The sequence below is a fragment of the Carassius auratus genome, chromosome 40 (genome assembly GCF_003368295.1).
Source record: "Carassius auratus strain Wakin chromosome 40, ASM336829v1, whole genome shotgun sequence".
Lineage (NCBI taxonomy): Eukaryota > Metazoa > Chordata > Actinopteri > Cypriniformes > Cyprinidae > Carassius > Carassius auratus.
Genome location: NC_039282.1, coordinates 19193593 through 19217235, shown reverse-complemented (window position 1 = coordinate 19217235; position 23643 = coordinate 19193593). Strand labels below are relative to the sequence as shown.

General features: G+C 34.7%; 1 protein-coding gene across 1 annotated transcript in view; it reads right to left on the bottom strand.

Moving 5' to 3' along the window:
- The window catches only part of LOC113058789 (leucine-rich repeat and fibronectin type III domain-containing protein 1-like), a 97198-nt gene that overhangs the window by 24017 nt on the left and 49538 nt on the right, over positions 1 to 23643 (bottom strand). Inside the window, exon 2 of the mRNA XM_026226994.1 lies at positions 8962 to 9028. The gene's annotated coding sequence lies outside the window, so the exon portion shown is untranslated. The remainder of the gene's footprint in view (positions 1 to 8961; positions 9029 to 23643) is intronic.

Genomic DNA, 23643 nt, shown 5'->3' with positions numbered 1-23643 from the left:
TATTAAGAGTGAAAACAAAACATATATAAATACAAAATAAAAAATGTTGCCTGAATAAAATAAGTTGAACTACTAAAATTACTAAAACTACTGTAAATAAAAATAAAAATATAGAAATATGAAAAACAAAAGCACAGAAGACAATTACTAAAACTGAATATATTAAAATAAAATCTAATCTAAAATAATAACAGATACTATAATAACACAAAAAATAACACAGATTCCCATAGCATAGAGAGGATTAATAACACTGAGCAAGTCAGGAGGTGATAATCAGTCATTTTCCTCATTCGTGGTTGATTCTGATTGACTTGTAATGAAGATGAAGTGTTTGAAACCGTGACCCCCTACAGGGCCAGACAGAAAGAGCCCTGCTACACGACTAATCAGGACACAAATTACAATGGAGTATAATCAGATACTGATGACTTCTGTCTTTTATGGCTGTTTATAACATTTGATTGATATAATTAACAACACAGACAGCAGAAGTGATTCGCTGCTGGTGCCTTTGATTGACAACTACTACAGTTACTTTTATAAAACATGTCAAATAGACACTTACAGACATCTACAAAATTGTTATCCTGCTAAAAAACCTATTTTTACAAATGGAATACAGTATTTCAGTATTTGTGTATCAGTATGATCTGTAATAATGCATCCTGTGTGATGCATCCCAGAGTAGAAATTCAATATATGGAGTAAAAATGCACTGTTTTTGTCTTATATTTCTTTATAATACAGTTAAGCAGTATCACACAAGCAAGCATGCTGCTTTTCCCCCATTACTGTATCAGCATGATTGCAAATGTGATCTTGTTTATTGGACGGTTGTATAAAGATTTTAGACACAGTATTGTAAAAATATTCAATTTTTGCTCTGTTTTGTTAATTAAAATAGTTCCAAACAGAACCATTGTGTGTCTCTGAGTAACACACAGTGGCATAATGACTCACTTATTAATACCAGCCGCCACCAACTCATCACATTTTTGAAATATTATTTATAAAACATTAACTTCTAAAGCATTATTTAAAGCAACTGTTACTGCAGTGCAAATAATGCTTCAGATGCAGCTTCAGATGCTTTCATCTTTCAAGCTGTTGGATGCAACTCAGCGGGTGTTGCACTGCATCGGTCCAAGAGAAGTTTAATAAAAAGCTCATCCATTTAAAAAAATTGACACTTTTTTTTTAATGGATGCACTTTCTATTAAACTTCTCATAGACCAATGGGAGTGCAACACCTGCTGAGTTGCATCAAGCAACTTCCAAGATCAAAAACATTTTTTTTAATAACTCTGACTGGATTCGTATAAAATCTAAAAAGTTGATGTTTATCACTGCTGTGAACGAACCAGTGCACGGAATATAAAGAATACACATTCACTCTCAGAAAAATATCATAGTTATCGAGCGCTCGGCTCTCGGGGTGATGTGAGGATGTGAAGGGTCATTTATGGATACAGCAGCGGATTTGGGCTGCCTGAGATTTGATGGGAACAGTTCAAGTCTGGAGATAAGGAGTGTGGAGACCTCCACTGCAGCCACGGATAAACTGCAGCACCACACACAGAAATACAATTACCCAGCTGCCCTTTCACCATCACAAAAACAGACAGAGCATCTGACTTTAAAACACTTGCAAATGTCTGTTGAGGGGAAATATTTGCTCTTTAAGGATACTGCACAGTCAGACAGTTATTATTTTAAAGCATGAGGTCTCTGATGTGATACTGGAGGGGATTATTTTGCGATAATGACTGGTTAACTGTATACTGTCATGCCAATTACTTCATATACGTATTCAAGAGAAGCATGTTTACAAGATTAGCTGTTTAATCCTGCCAAATATGTCCAGGTACAAGCAGCAATGCTTCTACTTGTGATGCATATTTAGGGATAAATTTGAATTGCAATTAAAATATCCATGCATTTGGATTGCACAGTTTTTAACACTTAATATGATGCATTCATACAAAACCGAAACTTGCATATGTGTTTTTAAAACTACATGTTCACATAGTCTACTTATATGTGAAGTTTAGTGCAAAATTATCCTCCAGTTGTGTCATTTATGTTTCAAATGTGCATTAGTATTAGTACTGTATGTGTGTGTGTGTGTGTGTGTTTGCTGGTGAGAGATGAGGAAACATCCAGAGACACGCTGCTCTCTTGGAGTGAAGTGCTCAAATCCTCATGAATATGAGCGATCTGGGATTTGATTGATATCGCGGCTAAAAGCTTTCCTGCTGTGCTGCCAAGACTGTAAATCTGAGGGCCATTTTCTTTGTGTCAGGTTTTACTTGAAGTGTTCAGCCCTTCACTGCAACACTGTGGACATTCAGATCCATTAAACAGAACAGAAGCTAGTAGTTATACAGCCTGTACAAGATAAACAAGATGTTTTATAAACTATAAACAGTATTATGCTGCACTCAATACAATATTTAGGCCTAAGTTGTTTTTGAATTGCATTTAAAATTTCAACGCATTTGGATGCATGCACAGTTTTAACATAAACTAACCAACTAACTATCCAATCTTTTTTTTTCCTTGTCTCAAGAAAACATCTGCGTCCACACGAAACCAGAAAATGTACACAAAGTTAGTCGTATACACGCCAGACCAGTATGTGATGATGTAATTCTGCCACATAGATACACTTATAACAGAGAAGAAGACTCAGACTATGCGCATAAACCTTGCACGCGGTATACAAACAAACATAGAACAATACGTTTATTACTTTGTGTTAATGTAACTTAATAAAAAAGACAATCATTTAGTGTTTGTTCATGTTTTTGTTGCTGTTACGATGTGTATACATAAAAAAATGTCTCTGTGTGGACGGGGCCTAAGAAAAAGTCAGTGAATTGACTTGTACCTGAACTATAAACGGGCTCAACCATCTTTTAGTTGTGATATATTGTCTCAGGTTAAATTGCATTCAGACTGATGTTTTAGGAAGCCAAACCATTAGAAAACACTACTACTACTACTAATATTTTTTTTATTATTTCTTTTATGACAATAATATGCATATATTGTAAAGCAGTTGCACTGTCATAGGTATATTATTTAGTTTTTACTCTACAGTAGGAAAATTACAATACTTTTTTTCCTAATTCCTACACTTGAAAGATATATTTTTGAATTTGGACTGCAGTACCCATTTCAACCACTAGCTATCAATATTCCACACAGCACCTTTAAGCTTTTATTTTGACTGTAGTTGCTTTTAAGTAAAGTAGAGCTTTATTTTGACGGAAAACGCCTCGGTTACTTATGTAACCTGTACCCTGCGAAACACAACTCGTATTTCTCATATCAGTGCGCAATTTTATCATGTTTCTATGTACGATGGAAAGCACCTACTGAAAGGTATGGGAACGGCAGGTGAAGCAGCATCTCATTCACTCAGGGATTGTGGGGATCCAAGGTTATAAAAGTAACCGAGATGCACCCTTTCATAGGTTCACTCTATCCTGCAAAACCGGCAATATGGGAACGATATACCACAATGCCATCACATAACAGATGATAGCTGGACGACCGAGGAACAGGTCCACTCAAGCAGATATAACCCCAGGAGCCAGGGTCCATCCTCACGTCGCAGCACAAAATATCCTCCAACAAAGAGCCCTTTAAAAGAGCCCAAGAAGAAGTCATTCTTCTTGTAGAATGAGCATGCATACATAGAAGTGAAGCCAAGCCACACACCTCATAGGCCACATAGATAACCTCAACCACCCAGTGAGAGATTCTCTGTTTACAGAGTTTTGGTCAGATCTACACCACTGGACTGCCCGGTTAACACAGATTTTTAATGCCCTTACCGGGCAAAGACTGGGAAGTCACACATCACTTCCACTCCCCACATCAGAGAAGGGAAAAAAGCCTCCAAGACCACCTTCTGGAAGTGAAATAGTGTGAAAGCAACCTAGGAATATACTCAGGCCTAAGTCACAGCAAGATTTTAACCAGCCCTGGGTCAAAGTCCATACAAGAAGGGCTAATTGAAAGTGATCCCTTGATCCAATGGTCCCCACTTCTCTTAAAAGAGGATAGAGCCATCAAAAGGAAAGTCTTCAGGGTCAAAACCTTCTCTGACACAGAATCCAATGGCTCAGATTGATGGCTTGCCAGACCTTCCAGGATGATAGATAAATCCCATGAAGGAATTTGCGCAGCAGCCCGGGGGAGAGTGAGAGAATGGGAGACACTTCCATCTGTTCACTTTCCATGAGCTCTGCCTTTGCAAACATCACCCCAAGCGGCCGTTTTTTTTGTAGCGCCTCGGCAACTGAATAAAGGGAGTTGCAGGGGTTAGACGTGTGTCCTCCGTTCCTCAGAAAGGAGGTGAGCCTCGAGCACAATACTTTCAAAGTGTCAACAGTCAGCGCCGCCGGAGCATGCTGAAGGCCCAAACATTGCATGCCTCTGTCATGAGTGGCGATAAATCTGTGGCACGGATCAATTAATCTCCTGTAACCCATCATATCCATCTGAGAAGAGTTGAAACTGCTCTGATAAATAGCAAAGAACATGACAAAAATGTTTTCCTACGGGCAACAGATTACCCGCTTCCTGATGGAAAAGAAATCTGATGAAATCTCACGTTGCATGTTGATATGAGCATACGAGATGTGTTTCTCGGGGCGGTGCTAAGCGTAACTGGCCAGTAAAATGGCATGATGCTATAAGGGCTTTAGATATTCGTCACTTGTTTACATAGCCACCAGATTTGCAGCATAGAGTGAACCTATGAAAGGGAACTCCAGCTTCAGTGGAAACAAACTACAAACACGTCTCATAACAGATCTAGGTTACACTTTATTTCGATAGTCCACTTAAGACATTCTACTTACTATAAGTAACTTTGTAAATACATGTCAACGACATGTCAACTAATTCTCATTATTAGCATCTACATGTCTACTAACTCTCAGAGACAGTTAGGGTAGGTTTAGGGTTAGTATAAGTTGACAATAAGTTGAAAAGAAAGTATTAGAAGACATTAAGCAGACAGCCTACTAATACTCAATTACTCAATACTCAATGCCAATTGCTAACTGACATGTAATTGCAAAGTTACTTACTGTTAGTAGTAGAATGTCTAAAGTGGACTATCGAAATAAAGGGTTACCAAATCTAGTCAAATGCTATAATCATCATTTACATAAAAATTTTGGAAATTATGCAAATTTTAAAATAATGCATAACTGGTGGCCATTGGGTTCCCAAATGCAGGCTAAACTCGCAGAACATGCAGAAATGGGATTCAGTGCATTCGCTGTGACTTGAAATACAACTTTAAAGAACTTTTATGTTAGAATGATAAGTTTATACATATTTTCGGTTCATTATTAAACTGTGATGGTTCTACTTTATGAATGAGAAAGTGTTGAATAAGTGTGAAGTGTACTGGTACAATATCTGCTATTGCTTTTCAAAAGCCTGCGCTATGTTTATCTGTCATGTTTACTAGGTTTCCACAGTATTTGTCAAGTTGCCTGTAACAGTATTTGTCAAATATCCTAGTGAAACATCTTGCAAGGTCTAAAATAGTATGTGTGCCTGTATCTGTCTTTTTGTTCCAACTGCACTGTGTGTGTTCAATTTATCTTCAAGTTTACTAGAAGTTCCCTCAGCATTTCTCAAATTTACTGTAACAGTATTGGTCAAATTTACTTGTAACGTAACTTGTCTTATATGGTTACAGTAAACTTGACTAATACTGTTGTAGAAACCTGAAAGATACTGAACTAAACTTAACACATACTGTTGAAACAAAAACATGAATGTACCAGACAAACTATAGTAGACAACTAGTAAACTCAAACAGATTTACCAGTATAGTCAATTTAATTAATACTGCAGAAATCTACATAAACATCTATTTAAACAAATATGACAGCAAGCATACCAGTTTAACAATAAATGACACTGTTGCTGTATACTACTAATAAAAAAGTGCCATTCTCTTACTGTACACCTCTATTGGCTGATAGTCAACTTCGGTCCCTAAAACTATAACCACTGGTTTTTGATGTCTCTGGTATCTGTTAATTAAGCTGATTATAAATGCACATGCATGATTGTCTCCATCACTTTGATGAGCGTGCAAGCCACAGTATTCTACAGAATAAACCCGTGAGCTTTCAACATGAATAATACAATAGGCTGTTATGCCTTTAAGTCAGTAATGAATACTTCATGATTGGTGCAGGAAATACAAACGTCTATCTGCTTAAACATCATCCTCCGGCAGATGAGAGCATGCCTTCAGCGACGCTTTGCGCTGCAGCTGCTTTGAAGGCATTAGCCACGATCTCTGATATCACAGGATTAGACAACCTGGCAATCTATAAAAAGCTAATGCAACACGTTTTGCAAAAGTAAAAGCACCTTTGGATCTTTTATTGATGAGGATTATTTGATGGGAGTGTAATATCTGCTCGAAGAGGAGGAGGATGAATCACCATCATAAAGTGGATCTCAGGATCTTCAGGGAGGAAGTTTGGGTTTGACAAGCTTTATCACGTATGCTGTAAATTTGCTTTAATTGGATCCTGTAGAAGTGACCCCAGTGCAATCTTGATTGGTCGAACACAGCGGCTGGATTACCCAATCAATGCCTGTCATTTGTCGAGAGGGTTTCTTACAAGCAATCAAACATCTCCTGGTTCTGTTTTTAATATAAACACTAATTAAAGTGAAAGTATAATTAATTTTCTACATAAAGGAATTGGTTTTTAATGATAACTTCAAAGACAGAATCACTGTGAGCTATGAGTTTGTTAATCAATGGTATATATGCTTCATTTGAAACCATTAGCCTGTATTATTTCAACCATTTTTTATAAATGATTGTGCTTAACAATGAAATTCCTGTTGGTAAACTACATTACCCACAATTCTGCAGAAAAATCTCCATCAATCAGAGAATCACAAGTAGCTAAATAATGGATAAAGTCTCGCTACACTCTCAAACTACTGCATATATATGAAATGTATATATGAATATATTTTTTAGTTTGTTACAGTGCAGTGTTCCTGTAGCTCAAGTGGTAGAGCATTGCGTTAGCAAGCGCAAGGTTGTGGGTTTAATTACCAGGGAACACATGTTAGATAAAATTGTTAGCTTGAATGCACTGTAAGTCGCTTTGGATAAAAGCATCTGCTAAATGCATAAACGTAAAACAAGTTATGTCGAGAGTTTCGATCATAACATTATAACAGTGTTTCATGCAGGCTTCAAACCAGCAATCTTACCAACCAAGTTAAATTGCACACTGATGTTTATATTAATACCAACTCAAGGACTCTGAGCAGAAACTCAGTGGTTGAGTCATTAGTCCTGCAGTCAAGGGCATGTAAGAGATGGTAAGCAGGTCAGATGTGATGTCATAGCTTTCAACCTCCATCTGTCCGACTCTTCTTCTCCGCAACAGAGCACAGAAACCACCGCTCAGAGTCTACAGGAAATCATCAGACCGTTGTTTGGCTGCCGGCCCTTTCTACATAAACACGCTGAACTGCTGGAATGTAATTAGTGTGGATGAGGGGTCGGCTGTAGTACATATAGTACATGCTGTCAGGTTCTTAAAGGAACGGTGCAGGCAAAAATGAACAATTGGTGATCCTTTACTCACCCTGATGTTTATTTTCTTCTGTGCAACACAAAAAGAGATGCTCTTGCTGCTCTTTTGCATGCATTGAATGTGAAACCTTCAGAAATGACAGACCCAAGGATCTATTGGTCAGTTTTGAGATTTTGGACTATTTGATTTAAATAACATGTTTCTGATTAGTGGTAAGAAAATATCCACAATACACTTTTGTGTGTTCATTTTATTGCATGCTCTGTCTATTTACATTTCTATAACACTATATATCTTCAAAACCTGTGATTTTTGTGACTTACATATCCCAGATTTTAGTTTTATTTTATTATCTGGCCCATTTTCTAAAGATTTTCATAGAGGTGTTCATTCATATATTATTTGCATGGTTGTATTAATGCACTTTTTTTCTTATTTCAATTACAAATCGTTGCAGAACATTTGTCAAAATGAATTTGTTTTCTCCGCTTTAGCACCAAACTATAAACAACAAACTTAGTAGTTTTACTCCTTTTCTAAATCCTGAAGGATTTCATAGAAGAGGTTGTTCATATATCATCCGCATGGCTTTATTTTTGCATTATTTGCATCAACAGATTTTAATTACACTACATATCGTTACAAAAAATTAATTTGTTTCTCCACTTCAGCAGCACTCACAAACACCAAACTTAGAAGGTGTTTTTTTCATATATTCTGAAAGATTTTATAGAAGGGTTTGTTCATATATATAATTATATTCCTATTTTTTTAATCCAATTTTTTTTCTGCCTGTTGACAGTATTTTATGATTTTTTATGATTCCCTTCTGTATAAACCTTTAATTCTAATATGTAAAAAATATTGAAATGTAATTAAATATTGGAATATTTGCATGTTTAAAAAATGTTTGCAATAGTGTCTTCATTCATTGCACAGAATGAGCGATATTAACTTTCTAATAAACAGCTTAGTTTGAGTTTGCATGGAAGAAAAAACACGGTTTGAAACAGAATCTGGAAGAGTAAAGGATGGCAGGATTTTTACGTTTGGGTGAATTATTTTACAAATGTTTTGGCCACATTAGTTTATATGTTTTCTGCTGTATTCTCTATTGTCAGGGGACGAGATCATCTTCTCTAACTGTGTGTGTGTGTGTGTGTGTGTGTGTGCGAGACAAAGCATAAAGTGTTGTTTCTTCTGTCTGCACGCATCAATCCATTATTTCCCAGAAATCCAGTGACAGGAGACCTGACAACAGATGTTTCCGTTCACCATGATCTGCAGCGGTTTGAGAAACAGAGAGAGAGAGAGATGTGTGTGTGTTACTGTGAACTGACACACTCACCAGATATGAAGCTTGTTCCAGTGTCAGTCATCTCAAAAGGGCTTCTGGGTAACTGGAGTGATGTCACCTGTAGCCGTGACAAAAGAGAGAGACGGTGCTTGTTTTATGATGCCCATCACTATATTAAAAGCACATAATCCAGAAATAGAGAAAAGAGAATCTCAAATCAGATTATTTTAATATCTCAACTGTTTCTATCAGAAAGCAAAAGAGTGAAAAGAGAACTTTTTCTCATAAAGAAAATACTCCTAAAATAAAAAGAAATTCAAGTGTCTAAAAATATCTCAATAATGCCTTATCACAAGGCAGATATCGCGGACATTTCTCGTCAAATTCTCCATAAGATTAAATAACTCCACATTAATCTTATAGCTCTATATTTTGTATATATGTCTGTTTTTATTTTTGCCAGGGTATATTAATAAAAACTAATCTAAAAAATAATCAATTCAATGAAATATAAGTGAAAAACATATAATTGATCAACTAAAACCATAAAATGAATGTTAAATAAAATATAAAAATCTTAAATGTAAATTTTATTTCAATTAGTCGCTAAGGCATCATTACTAAGATCTACACAGACATAAAAATAAATACAAATAAATCTAATATAAATATCTTTTACAAAACTTTAAACTTTAAATGAATACAGAAAATATAAAAGTGAATTCAAAATATTAACAAAAATTTTAATAATATATCAATAATGGTAAAATAGTACTGAAATAAAAATAAGTTAAACCTACATAGTAATAAAAGAAGTGTACAATTATTTACAAATTAAAATGAAACTAAAATATAAAAATTAAAAGCTAACTCAAAACATTAATATTGTCTGTAATAGTACATAAATACTATTAAAATAACACTGTAGATAAAGTCTTACAAGAAACTCTAGAAACAAGCATCTCAACTCTCTTTTCCTGTATTATCAACGCATAATTGTATTTCTAAAATTTTATAGATACAAGACCTCATTTAAAACTTAGACTAAACCTTCTAAGAATAATAAGGTAGGCGGCGATCATAGAGAAAACAATCCCAGATTGCATTGTAATCCAAACAGCTCGTCTCTCTCTATTTTCTCCTCTGATGCTCATTTGTAATTCAGCACATACGGTGAAAGCATCTATTCATCCGGTCCATGCAAAATGCATAAGTGTGGTTCTTGTCAAGTGTTGTGTTTAGTGTGCTTACTCTCCACACTGAACGTGTCAGAATCACTCATCCCGAGCTCTAATAACAGACCCTGCAGAAGAGCGAGACGCTCGGAGAAAGAGCAGCACATCTGATTCTACACCATCATTTCTGAAGGTGAAAGGTCAGATTTTGAAGCAGATCAGCGTGTGGCGGCATCACATGTGCAATACAAATGCACTTTTAGACTATGAAGTACACATATACTCTGTAATGAGAGAATAAAAGAATACACAAACATCTGCCATCTCTGAAAGATGCATTAAAAACATTTATGAGCACTGTTCACATTTCTTTTTTTAAGAAATTGATTCTTTTTTTCAGCAAGGATGGATTGAATTGATTAATATAGATATTATATGTTTTTCTAAGCATGCACAGAAATATATATATAGCAACATGCAAAGATTAGGTAAAATAGCTATTTATTTCAAAAAATAAATGAGTACTTTTATTCAGCAAGGATGCATTAAATTGAGCAACATAGATATCATATATGTACTGTGTATAATAATTATGCAAATCTGTATGAAGCATAAAATATGCAATGCATCATGCAAAATTAGGTTAAAATAGCTATTTATATATTGAAAGAAATTAATAATTTTATTCAGCAAGGATGCATCAAATAGCCTTTAGATGTTTATATAATGTAAAATTTATTGTGGTTCCTGTGAAAATGTGTTATATAATTTTTGCAAAAAAAAAAAAAACATTTTCTCTGAGCATGTAAACATTACAAATACTGTGTGAACTTTACAGCACTCTGGTATATAAGAATGTGCATAAGTGCATGAATTTTTGTTGCATTCTTAAATGCCAGAAAATGATTCTTAAAAAGCAATCCATTTACATGTCATTTTCGGAATTGCCACAAGGGGAGCTGTAGTGTAGTGTAGCCTAGAGTCCTGCACGGGTTCGTGTACCCGCAAATTTGGCTGAAACGGGTGAAAAATATCCAACTGTGTCGGATAGGGGTGCGGGTCGGACACAGGGGAAACACGGGTCTAAACACGGGTTCAAAACAGTCACGTGCAAACGTAAAAATAGGCCTACGTTCCACGTTAAAAAAAAAAATCACAGCCGCGCGAATGGCTGCATGAGTCATTAGTTAGACGTAAAAGATCAGAATCAAAAATACAACAAATGAAATCATTTATCTGTATTTCCGACTGATGAGAACTATGCATATACATTCATAAATCAGACAATTTTGTATTTTATTATGAGATATTTTATTCTAATGTGATCTGTGACTGATGGACCAAAGAGCACGTATTTCGACATTTGCAGTAAAAACGTGAAATATAAATCCTCAGAAAATGCATTTAATACCAATATATTGAAACGTCTGTTTATATACTCCATTAATAAAGGAATATCAGTCCACATGCGTTTTATATTTAATATGAGGGAAATAGACATGCATGCATGCGTGACACAAAAAATATTTAACTTTTAGGTAGCAAAATATTTTTTTGTAATTCTGTCAATTAGCCTACACTAAGGTTATTACGTTGTCTGCTATATATTTGCTTCTTATTTATTAAATATGGGCAATTGATTGATAAAACATTGACCAAAATTAAGATAAAATGTATAAAAAACGAATATCTTTTAAAAAGAGTTTTACATAAATAACTTCTGTATGACCTGGCAATAAAATTCGAAAAAAGGGTGTCTAATGTGATTGGCTTAACTGATTTGATTTCGGGTGCGGGTCGGGTGTCGGTTTCTTTTTTAAGCGGGTCGGGTCGGGTGTGGATATTAATTACTGCTGCTGTCGGAAAATGGGTCCGATGCGATTTTAAGTACTGCGGGTACATTCTGAGAACATTTGAAAGTAACATTCCTATAATAATAAAAAAAATAGAAAAAATAAAAATCTGTATATAAAAAATCAACTGACATTTATGTAATTAAGAAAAAATAAGTTTTAAACCAAGAAAAATACAAATATTTTTTTTTTTACAACGTAGGTTTTAAAAGCCTCCACTTGTTCCAAACCTGTATGAGTTTCTTTCAAACAGTTGACGGTAGCCATTGACTTCCATAGTACCCCCCCCCCTCCACACACACACACAATACTATGGAGATCAATGGCTACCAAACATCGTCTGTTGTGTTCAACTGAAGAAAGAAACTCCTAAAGATCTGAACAACTTGAGTAAATGGTAGAAATTTCATTTTTGGGTGAAGTTATAAATCAATACATTTTTAACCATTAACTAAAAGTTGGGGTAAATTGGAAATCAAGCAGATTATTGGGTTACATTCCAGGTATATCAGACTTCCTTCATAAGGACAGAGTGTTGTAACTGTAAGATGCTGTTTGATCAATCTTGTTTAGTGTCAGAAACACACACACACACACACACACACACACACACACTGGGACGGTGTGATAACATACAGTCAAACAGGAAGAGCCACTTTCTATCTCCTCTGATGATGATCAGAGAGCGCTCTTCACTCTCCCCTGTGCTCTCTGTGATTTTCCCGAACACGTCGCTCTCTCTTCCTCTCTTTATCTCTTCAAGCCAGCACATTATTCTCTCTTATCCAGCTCTCATAATGAGGGCTGAATCTCCGCTTGTGTTTGCAGGTTAAAAACCTCCCTAGGGCTCCACTTTACAGTCGGGACACTCTCAAATCCCCTTCTGCGGGATTAGGGTGAGTATCCCTGTGATTTAGAAAGTAAAAGTGGAAACATGACCTTCCATTCTCAAATGTGAAAACACAGCAGTGAGCAGCAATTACAGGGTCATCGCTCGCTTCAGACGCCGGCAGGAATGTGATTTTTGGATAATCGCTTCAAAGGTTAGGAGCAGATTTAACTTTTGACCAGCACAGCTCAGCGGGACCCTCAGGGGCGGCTTCAAAGGCAACCCCAAATAACACTGACACGACACAGACGACCCGTCTTTGTCTGAAAAATGTGTGATTAAGAATGACAGAAGGGAAATATGATTGAACTCATAACAATGTGTTTCAATGCATTCAAAGTGAACAATCAGAGCTGAAAAGAGCAAAAGCATGATATTAAATACATGCATGTCACTTTTAATGAATTTAATGCATCTTCGCTGAATAAAAGTATTAATTTCTTTCGAAAATGACCCCAAACTTTATTAGCATAGTACTTACTAAATACTGCATGCTTCATACAGAAGTACAGTATGCTACAATGTTGCAACATGACCCCATTTACATTTCATGTATAGTTCAATTATCTTTTCGCTGTCCAATTACATAATGAGTGAAGAACAAGTTATTAAAAATAAATAACTTCCAGTTCATTAGTCACACAGTGCATTGTGGGGTAGATTACCCAGTGCAGCGATCCCTTAATCGTTTTATGAAATATCATCCAGATATTCTATGCATATAGAAAAGTCACATACTATGTAGAGTATACAGTATATACAGCATAGCTATGTGTTATCCAGAAGCGCAGATCACTGAGACATTTATATCGACAACACATCCAATGCTCAGCTGATGTGATTAGTTCTCATCAGGTTGAGCTGAAGGAATCGATACCTGAAGGACTGAAAGCGTGTATTAATGACCAGCTGGATTATGCTTCAAGTAGCCAAAAGAGCCGGAGATGGATCCCACAGACAACATGACGTCACAAATGAGTCTCTAAATCAATGCTTCCGCTGTTATTGTGAATGATTCATCAGTGAACGCCATTCTAAAGAAGAAAAATGACTGATTTGAGCATCGGATGTCCTCCAAACACTTCCACCTCTGAACAGCTTTCCTTTTCTGCTGGTAACAGCAAAGCCACACAGATGGGAAAAAAATATATAATTAATAAAATGCACAATGCAGTCATTAGTAACATGCATAGATTAATCAAAACGAGTCACTTTTCACACTAATATTTAGTTTTATTATAAAATTCTTAACATTACAGAAGTTATTTGTGTTGTGAATGCATGTGGAGAGAGATTTAACTCTTTAAAGCCTGATTTTTTTAATATATAAAAAAATTGTAAAAAAAAAAAAAACATGTTTGCATATGTGTTTTGCTGAGTATAAAATTTGATCCATCAGGCTTTTAATGTCTCTTATCAGGCTTTTATGGTTCATATAGTCTGACAGAGTGAGAATGTGTAGTAGAAACAGCTCAATTTTACTTAGAGACTCAAATTGAGCAGAAATATGCAATCATTTGAGATTAAATAATGCAGATGCTGATATTTAAGTGTTATGAGATTCTGAAGCGTGTTGTAAATCATTGCAATTTTCATAACAGTACAGCAGATACTGACATTAGAGGATCTTAATGTCAGTCGTGGCTCTATATCTCCAGTAATAAGATGAAATGATCCAAACATATAACGCAGTGACTGAGAGCTGAAGAGATCAAGGCTCCTCAGAAGATGTGAGATGTTCTGGAGGCTTGTGAAGATCATTCCTCCGCTGAGGAACAGTGAAATGCTTCTCAAAAGATCCTGAGGATCAGATTTGAGACTCTAAAACATGATTGATGGAGAATCAAGTAAAGCTGAGCTGCTTCAGTCCAGGAAGAGTTCATCTGGAGATATTACTGACCTTATTCTGATCAAAATCAGTCCAGATTTGACAGCAGAAGCTCGAGATGAAGCTGGACATTTGTACAACTACACTAAAAGAGCTTTGAGTGGATACAAAATAAAGTAAAGTTTTGCTAATGTTGATCATTTAGAAGCCTTAGAAACTATTCGAATCTATTTCAGTCTCCGATTTCCATCTATTTCAGTCAACTTTTCAAAGCAGAACTATAAAGCAGATTTAGTTTTAATGGAAATGTGAGAAAAGTTTTCTCTTAATCAGTAAGTGTTTCATGGCTCTGAAGGTGTTTCAGCATCTTGAGCCTGTCTAATGTGTGTTTTATAGTCTCTGTGTTGTTGTGACGGCTCTATAAGTTGGCAGGGAGATCACAGATATCTGACTGAACACAAGACGTGAGCTCACATGCACATTACCCACAATTCACTGAGTGGCACATCACACAGAAACACTCCATCCATTGACAACAGACTCATTAGTGTTAGCACACGCCTTTGTTCTTCTCTTGTCTCTGCATAGGTCAGGTTTTAATATTCCTACCCGCTCGCCGCTGAATGACCCGTATGAATGTTTTATTTTGCAGGGAACAGATTTAAAGTGTGTAATGTTAATGGTAGAATAATCGTTCACTGATCTGCCATGGTGTCACTCAAATCAGTGTTTATTATACGGGCAGACGCCAATTTGTGCGAAGGTGACCAGCCGTGATTTTCACATCTATTTCAGAATATTTCAGCATTAGTGTCATTTTTCACTTTATGCTGAATAGTGATATTAAAACATACTGAGATGTAATCATACATTTCCCTCTAGGCCCTCAGCATCTGAACTTTCTAATTGAGGTCAAATCCTAAAAAAAATTTTGCAGATGGTGAATAGCCAATTTAAACAGCCTGCGAAATTACATGACATGTTCATAAATTAACTATATTACAATGGCTGTATATCAGCATGGATATATATACGGATATGCTGATATACAGCCATATCGCATGGCTACGAGTGTGAAATTGCATTTTAACAACAGTTTAACTACAAAAATGTGTAAAAAAACAACAATGGAGTGTCTTTAAAAGGCCTCTTTTGTGCAGAACTTCCTTGCCCAATGGATTCAGATCTCAGTCTGACAGTTTAACAGCTGAGCTCAAGATCTGTTACTAATTCAAAAACGTCACCTTAAAACTTTAGTAATGAAGTAAAGTAATAAGCTACACTGAAAGCTTATTGTATTATGTAGAGTATAATGAAAGAGATTGACTGAAAATGTGATTCTCTTCATATGATACAGCATTCATTCTTCCGCAATCTCAAATTCACAATAAAAAATTAGTTTGAATGTCCTCTGTGGAAAGCGATATCTTTATCGTACTATTTTTTAACTGTTAAGGGTGAATTCAGATGACAGCGCTGCATTGCATTTGTGAACTGGGTCTTGCAAGCTGTTTTTGTAAGTAAAACTAACTTTCCTTGTTTACAATCTTGTTTCAGTCTCTTTCAATATAAAAGTATTCTCTATAAAAGGCTCACTTGTCACATCTAATGGCAGACCAATGTAAGTAAAACACGCAAACACACAAACTTCTTCCCAATACTATATACTATTCTAAAATACTAATATTAATTAAAAAAATTTATTAAATAATATGTAAAAAAACAAAAACAACAAGAGCCATCATAAAAGTTAATAAACAATTCAGTCAAATTAAAGCAGCATAAAAGTTATATAAAATGATGAGGCTGAGGTGTGAATGTTGATTTGAAGTCTAAACAAGTACATTTTCACCTAAAAAACTCTTAAAACCACATTTGGTGAATCAAAAAACGTTATATAGTAGATTTAATATTAAATTATATAATTAATATTAAACATAAATAAATATTGCCCTATTTAGCAGCCTTACATATAAATCAATTTATTTTATTTTATTCTTCTGTATTGAGCAGCTATTATCTGGAACATCAGCAACGAGGAGCTTAATTGACATAATTGACATTGTCCCTGTTTTGTAATGGCTATTTTTAATCAGTTCCTCCCTAAACAGAGCAGAAGATACAGAGAGCGATTCAGTATTGTGGAGTAAAAGGTGCTGGTATCTGGTTAATGCTTAATTTTGGGATGTTTTTCTTTAAACAAACATCTCAGAGCTCATAAATACAACATCTGACTGTGGGAAGTAAGTTGGTTGAGTGTGTGACCTGTTTTGTGACCAGCCTCGTTCTGTCTCTCTGCAGTGTTTTACAGCGCTGCAACACTCATCGACTGTGTGTGTGTGTGTGTGTGTGTGTGTGTGTGTTTGGCAGTGGCTAAATTACAACACAAAATCTTGGTTCATCCTCATAGTTCTTGGACGGATGTCAGATGTTGAGAGATTCTGTTTGGAAAGATAAACAGTGAGTGCGGCTTGAGAAAATCAGCCGCAGTGTTCCTGTAAAGAGCATTTTCTGCTGTGGATTACACTCCACAGCTGCTTAATTCCCTAAAGATGCTTTTGTAATTTCCTGTAGATTATGTGTGTAATCTCTCCACAGGATTATGATATGTTCTCATGAAGCTCAAGTCATGATGTGTGTGTGTGGATTTCACACACACAACATACAGTCAGATTTAGTATTTAGAATGGTAATTAGTATTGAAATGAGTGTTTAAGACATTCATTTGCATGGATGTAACAGAATATTTAAGTATTATAAGTGTAAATGATTAAGAAATTGAGACTGATTGATGATTATGTCTATGTCTGGTTGTTTGTGATTACTTTATAAGAATTCAAACATTTTCTAGAGGCTGCAATAGCAATTTTTTGAAAAAACTATATAGAGTGATCAGTCACATGACATTTACAGCTCAGGTGATTGGCTAAAAATAATTTGCCCATTTCACCAATTAATAAGCCAATTAATAATAATTGAAGGATTGATTTTATTTCAATTAATTTCAAAATTCAAATACATTTTCGAATTAAAGTTTTATGAATTCAGTTAATGTTCTGAGGAAACACTTTTTGAAATTGTAATAAAATGGAAAACAGAATTCAAAAAAATTTAAACATGATACTCAGAATATTGGAAAAAATAAAACAAATTTCTTAACGATCTATAATGCATTTTTTGGTAATCTTTTAATAAAGTGTTGCTAAATCGCATAATTTAAAGTATTTAATTAATTAGACATTCTTTTTATTCACTAACATTTAATTTAACAATTACAACAGAATCCAGGAAGATTAAGATGGAATTTGGAAGAAAATTAAACAGATTTCATAGGGTAGGGCAGCAAAAACAGTCTGATGATAAAAAAAAAGAGAGTAAAGAAAATATATGAATAAGAAATATGAATTTTTGGTGCAAAAAAATGTGAAAGAAAATATAGATACAAATGTTACAAATGCTTTAAAATTGTAAATTATTCCAGGATTACTACAACAAAAATACACAAAATTAATCTTCTTCACTTCTGTAAATTTTATTTCAGTTTTGATAGTCTGAGGATGATGGTCCAGTGTTTATCTTATTCTGGTCTTATTCTGTTGTGTGTTTTCTCTGCTCATCTCTTTAAACATCTCAAAGTCTGAAGTGTTTTTTGTGCTACAGTGATTCCTCACACTAAGTTCCTGCAACGCTTCAACGCTCATATCACTGCAAAGCCGAGGCTCTGTCTTATTTAGAAATCACATCCCTCTCTTTAGATGCAGAAAAAACAGCTCATACAAGCATATTTTTTACTTTGTGCATTATGCATTCAATTCATTAATTTTGTAATGTCATATGAGATAATCTTCAGAGAGATTCAGGACTGAAAGAACTCTTGTTTGAATGGTAATTATATATATATATATATATATATATATATATATTTAGTTATATATAGCTATATCTAGTTTAATGCCAGGTAATCTGTGCCAGGTAAACACTGCTGTGATTGCAGAATTAACTCTTATACTCTGATAGTTGTATGTATAAACAAATATTGCCTACTTAGTTTAACTGTAATTAGTTATCTTTTTAAGATCTGCTCTACATTATCAAAAAGATAATGAATTTGTTTTGACATCATGCATCTGCGTTCATGTACTTGCATAAACCGAGTATAATTTGAGATGTTCTTGAGATCTCTTCTACTAAACGATACTTGGCAATTGTCTTTCCAACACGTGCATGTGTCTGAATGTTTCCGTTTTCACATCATCTGATAATTTCAGAGAAATTCCTGTAGTATCGTGCATAAAAATCAGTCAATTAGAGAAGAAAAGAAGCCGCTGAAGCGCTAAAAGAAAATAAGCAGATTATGTTTCTGGGAGGAGGGAACATCTAATATTAAAGGCGAGATCAAATTAGATCCTGTAGATACTGTACGCCCACCTACACACACGATCATGGCGGGATGGATGTGTTTGTGTCGCTCGTCTGATTAATAACTCCCCTCTGCGTGCCTCTTTCGGCAGCAAACAGCCGAACGGCAGAGGCTGTAGGCGGCTGTCTGCTCTGGCAGAAATACGGCCTCTCCGAGCGCGGAAAAAGTCCGGCAGGAGTGCTTTAACATCTGTACACACTCCGCTCGGCTCCCGGGATCCATTCATTATGCATCGCAGCTGCTGCGGAGGAATGTGTCACCTTTACAAACCCCCAGTTCCTCTGATGAAATGTTAAAGAAGAGCTCTTTTAAATATTCACTCTGTTGCTCTTCAAAACAAGTGTTGGATGCGGGAAACTATTGTTTTGATGGGAGGAAAACAGGCAAAACGGCGGCGAGAACTTGCGGGCGATGATCGCACTCTCTGAAGGCATTGTGGGATGTTCTGCATCCTGTTATGGCTAAATGTAGAAACAACCGCATGAAGAGCATGTGACCTGAGCGCTGGAGAGTACAGGAACATATCTGCATCGAAAACTCTTCTGCTGGCTTTAGCTTCAGATTGCCAGAGTGAAATGAGACGCTCGTTTTCATATGTATCACCATATAATGATACTGAAACATAAACACATTTTAAAATGCTTTACTATATCCATGCATACTATATATATATATATATTGAGTATATCATGTGACACTGAAGACTGGACGAATGATGCTGAAAATACAGCTGTGCATCACAGAAATAAGTTACAAGTGAAAATAGAAAGCTATATTAATTGTAAGAATAAAAAAATAAAAAAATAATGGATTTTTGATCAAATAAATGAAGCCCTGTTGAGCAGAAGATACTCAATTCAAAACCAAAAAAATTTAAAAATCTTACTGACCCCAAACTTTTGAAGAGTAGCTTATATAAAAGCCAAAGAATTAAATAAAAAATTTAATAAAGATCAGTAAGTTCATCCAACTAAATTACACACTGTCCTGAAAAGGCAAAATACTGTAACTACCACTAGCAATTTTGTCATATTATATACATTCATAAATATGGCATTGTGGTGGAACATAAAAAAAGCTTAAAAATTCTGCTCAAAACAATCTATGATCACAAATTATCATATTTGATCATAATTATTATTATAATAATTTCCTCTATGTGACATCATGTTCAACCTTTCATATTCTACTATGACAGTATTACACTGGCTTGACAGAACCTAATTAATAAGTTAATGAGGTATTGGCCAAGGGAACACTAATCACCATAACGGTGACTTCGAACACAACAACTACTTACCAACAGCACTAAATGGCACTAAAACCTCTATTAATTCTAACAACATCTGTGCATGTCTCCGTAAACCCCCAATGTATTCATCTAGTGTGCATAATTAAATTAATCAAGCACAAGGGATTATGGGTATTACACAATCACAGGATCCCACAAAAATGACCTGTATTTAGTGTTAACATTATTAACTAAAACCAAAATTATTCAAAAAATGTATAATAAATAAAGATTTAATTTAAGTTAAGCTGAATATTAGATGAAAACTTTGAGAGGTAAATAACTAAATTAAAATAGAGATGAAAATTAAAAAAAAAGTTATCTATTTTATTTATTTATTTTTTGATAATTTTTTATTCTCTCTTGTGTAATAAAATCATATATTTCTATACAAAACAAAATACTATGTACCTCATGAACCAAACACAATCCATTCCCTTTTTTTCACAAAAACAAACACAGAATTCAGCTTGATTTTTGGAAAATGAATAAACAGCTTGAATATTTGATTCCAAAACGTGGGTGGAAAGTGTAGAAATCAAATATTCAAGCCGTTTATTCATTTTCCACTCGTGAACGCAAAAACTAAAAATCAAGCTGAATTCTTGCTTTGTTTGCTTTAAAAAAAATCACCATAAAAGCTATGAAATGCATCATATTTATTTAGAAAGTGTGACATGTTTGAGCAAAATTTTTGGAATCAGTATTGCAAAATTTGTAAGAAACGAGTATTGGATTTGATTCAGGACAATGTGTTTACAATCTGTCTCTCTCTCTCTCTACCTCTCTCTCTCTCTCTCTCTCTCTCAGTGTTCTACTGTTATATTTACATACTGTAATAATGATCCATGTTGGTTCTCTGTCTTCTCTCCTCCCCGTCAGGTTGTTTTTAGCATCACAGGCTTGTTCCGAATGTGTTTGGGAAGAAAGCGGAGCTGCTAAACATTAGCGAGGAGATGCTCTCCATCTCTCTCTCTCTCTCTCTCTCGCTCTCTCTCTATCTCTCTCTCTCTCGTGCATCAGTCGCCATTTTGAGACAGTCAGTTTGCAGTCATGAAAACAGAACAAAGTCAGCGGCAGAGATGGCAAACGAGCAGAGCTGAATCATTTATAAGCCGCTTCTTCATTACAGCAGCTCAGACGCCGCTCTGCGGGGCTTCTATCATTCATATATTATGACAGCAGGTGTTCTGAGCATCACGTCCTGTAATGGACTCCAAACATCATCACACTCACATAAGACGTAAAGCCAGTTCTCTCTGTTTTATTTTACGTTTGAGAATAAAACATGAGCGACTTTAGTCAGATCAGTAAAGAGGACTGAAGTTTCCAGTTCAGTGTTTTTCTATATGCTACAGGTCGGTTTAATAAACTCTGCTTCTGCATGATTCATTTGATGGTTTATTTTCATTATTTATAAAAATTAGTTAATTTTTTTTTCAAAGATGCTTTTATTAAGCAAGAACGCATTACATTTATTAAAAGTGAGATTTATAACGTTACAAAATATTTCAATTTAAAATAAAAATGCTGTTCTTTTGAACTTTCTATTCATCAAAGAAACCTAAGAAATAAAATGTATCACAGTTTCCACATAAAGCATAAACAGCAATGTTTTACAAAATGTTTCTATATGAAAACTATTTTCTTATCAGATACTCAAATGAATAAGTGATTCTTCCTCTGAAATAAATCATCCAAATGAACCGATTCACGAAAATGAATCAATTTCACAAATCTACACAAAAGAAAGAAAGCATATCTAATTATTTACTCAGCTCAAGCTGCAATATGTATGTATATATTCACAATGTGAATACTATTTTAGTATCATCAATATACCTATTTAGTATAATTAGATTTTTTTTGCATAATTTGAGTTTTTGCATAGTCATTTCGTTGTGCATTAATATATTTTTATTAATATTTGTAATTTATTACTATAGTATATCATTATAGTTTTAGCAATATTTTGTTTTGTTTTTAACTATTTAATGTTTTCATTTAAAGTTTTAGTCAATTTTTATAATTTTGTTGTGGATTTTTTTATATTTTAAAATTAATTTAAGTTTTAGTAGTTTAGATCAAGTATTTGCTTGTCATTTTATTATTATTACTTTATATGTCTATTCAGTTTTAAGATTAGGTTTTTAGTTTAAGTTTATTAAGTTTACTTATTTTTACAGTAACTTAAACTAAACAAAATTTTATATTTTATTTAAAAAAAAAAGTTCAAGCTTTTTTGTGGTTTTAGTTTAGTTTATATGATAATAACCCTGCTTGCTACTAGAAACAATTTTAAGAAAACAAGCAAACTATTAAATAGTCACTAAATTAATAAAAAAGCAAACACATTCTGGTCTTGCAGTTATGAAACAACATCCAGATATCATCCTTCTTCTGGTATCACAGCGAAACAACACGACCATCCCATGCAAACCAAATCACTAATTATTCATGTTCACCGCTTCAACACACAGGCAACACGCCGTCAACACAGATGCTTAAATTTTACATCTGGACATAACAATGATGCAACACGGCCGTAATCCTGTTTTGACCAAACAGATCATAAAGTAGAAAAAAAAAGCCAATTTAACAACATGTTTGTCAGCAAACACTGCGTTTGCAGTAAACAGTTTCATGATATTTGGATATGCAAGCAGCGGGTGGTGAAATCAAGACTCTGTTTTACCTGTGTGCTACGTATGACCTTCATCAGGACGTACCATGAAACAGCAGCCCACCAAACTCACAAATCACAAAAGTGTTTGACGGTCATGATGTTCAAAGGCATTTCTACACTCACAATACTGCAAATAATTCACACACCTCTCATTTATAAAATCACGGCGTGTTCAATATTGTGTGAAAGTGTCCCAAAGTGGGAAATACTGTATCGAATGAAGTCTGTGATGATTAAAACAGTTCAAAGAGCCATAAAACCAATGGCCCTTAAAACCAGAACAATCACACAGTTAAAGAAGAACGGCTTTTATATTCAACCGGTTAATATACTCATTAATACTCCTTTAAACGGCTAACATCTCACCTCTCATTGCTTTTTACTCTTTACCCTCAAGTCCACTTGTAATATTATAACAATTTTTGCACCAAAAACAATCATAATTTACTTTAACAGTCCATTTTCCAATCTTTTTCAAAGCTCCAGGATAAAATGAGCCATTCTTTCCATCTGAGGATTGAAGGTAAATGCAGTCTGGTATTAATTTTAGCATCTCTGATTCAAACTGGGACTGATTTAACACTCAAACTG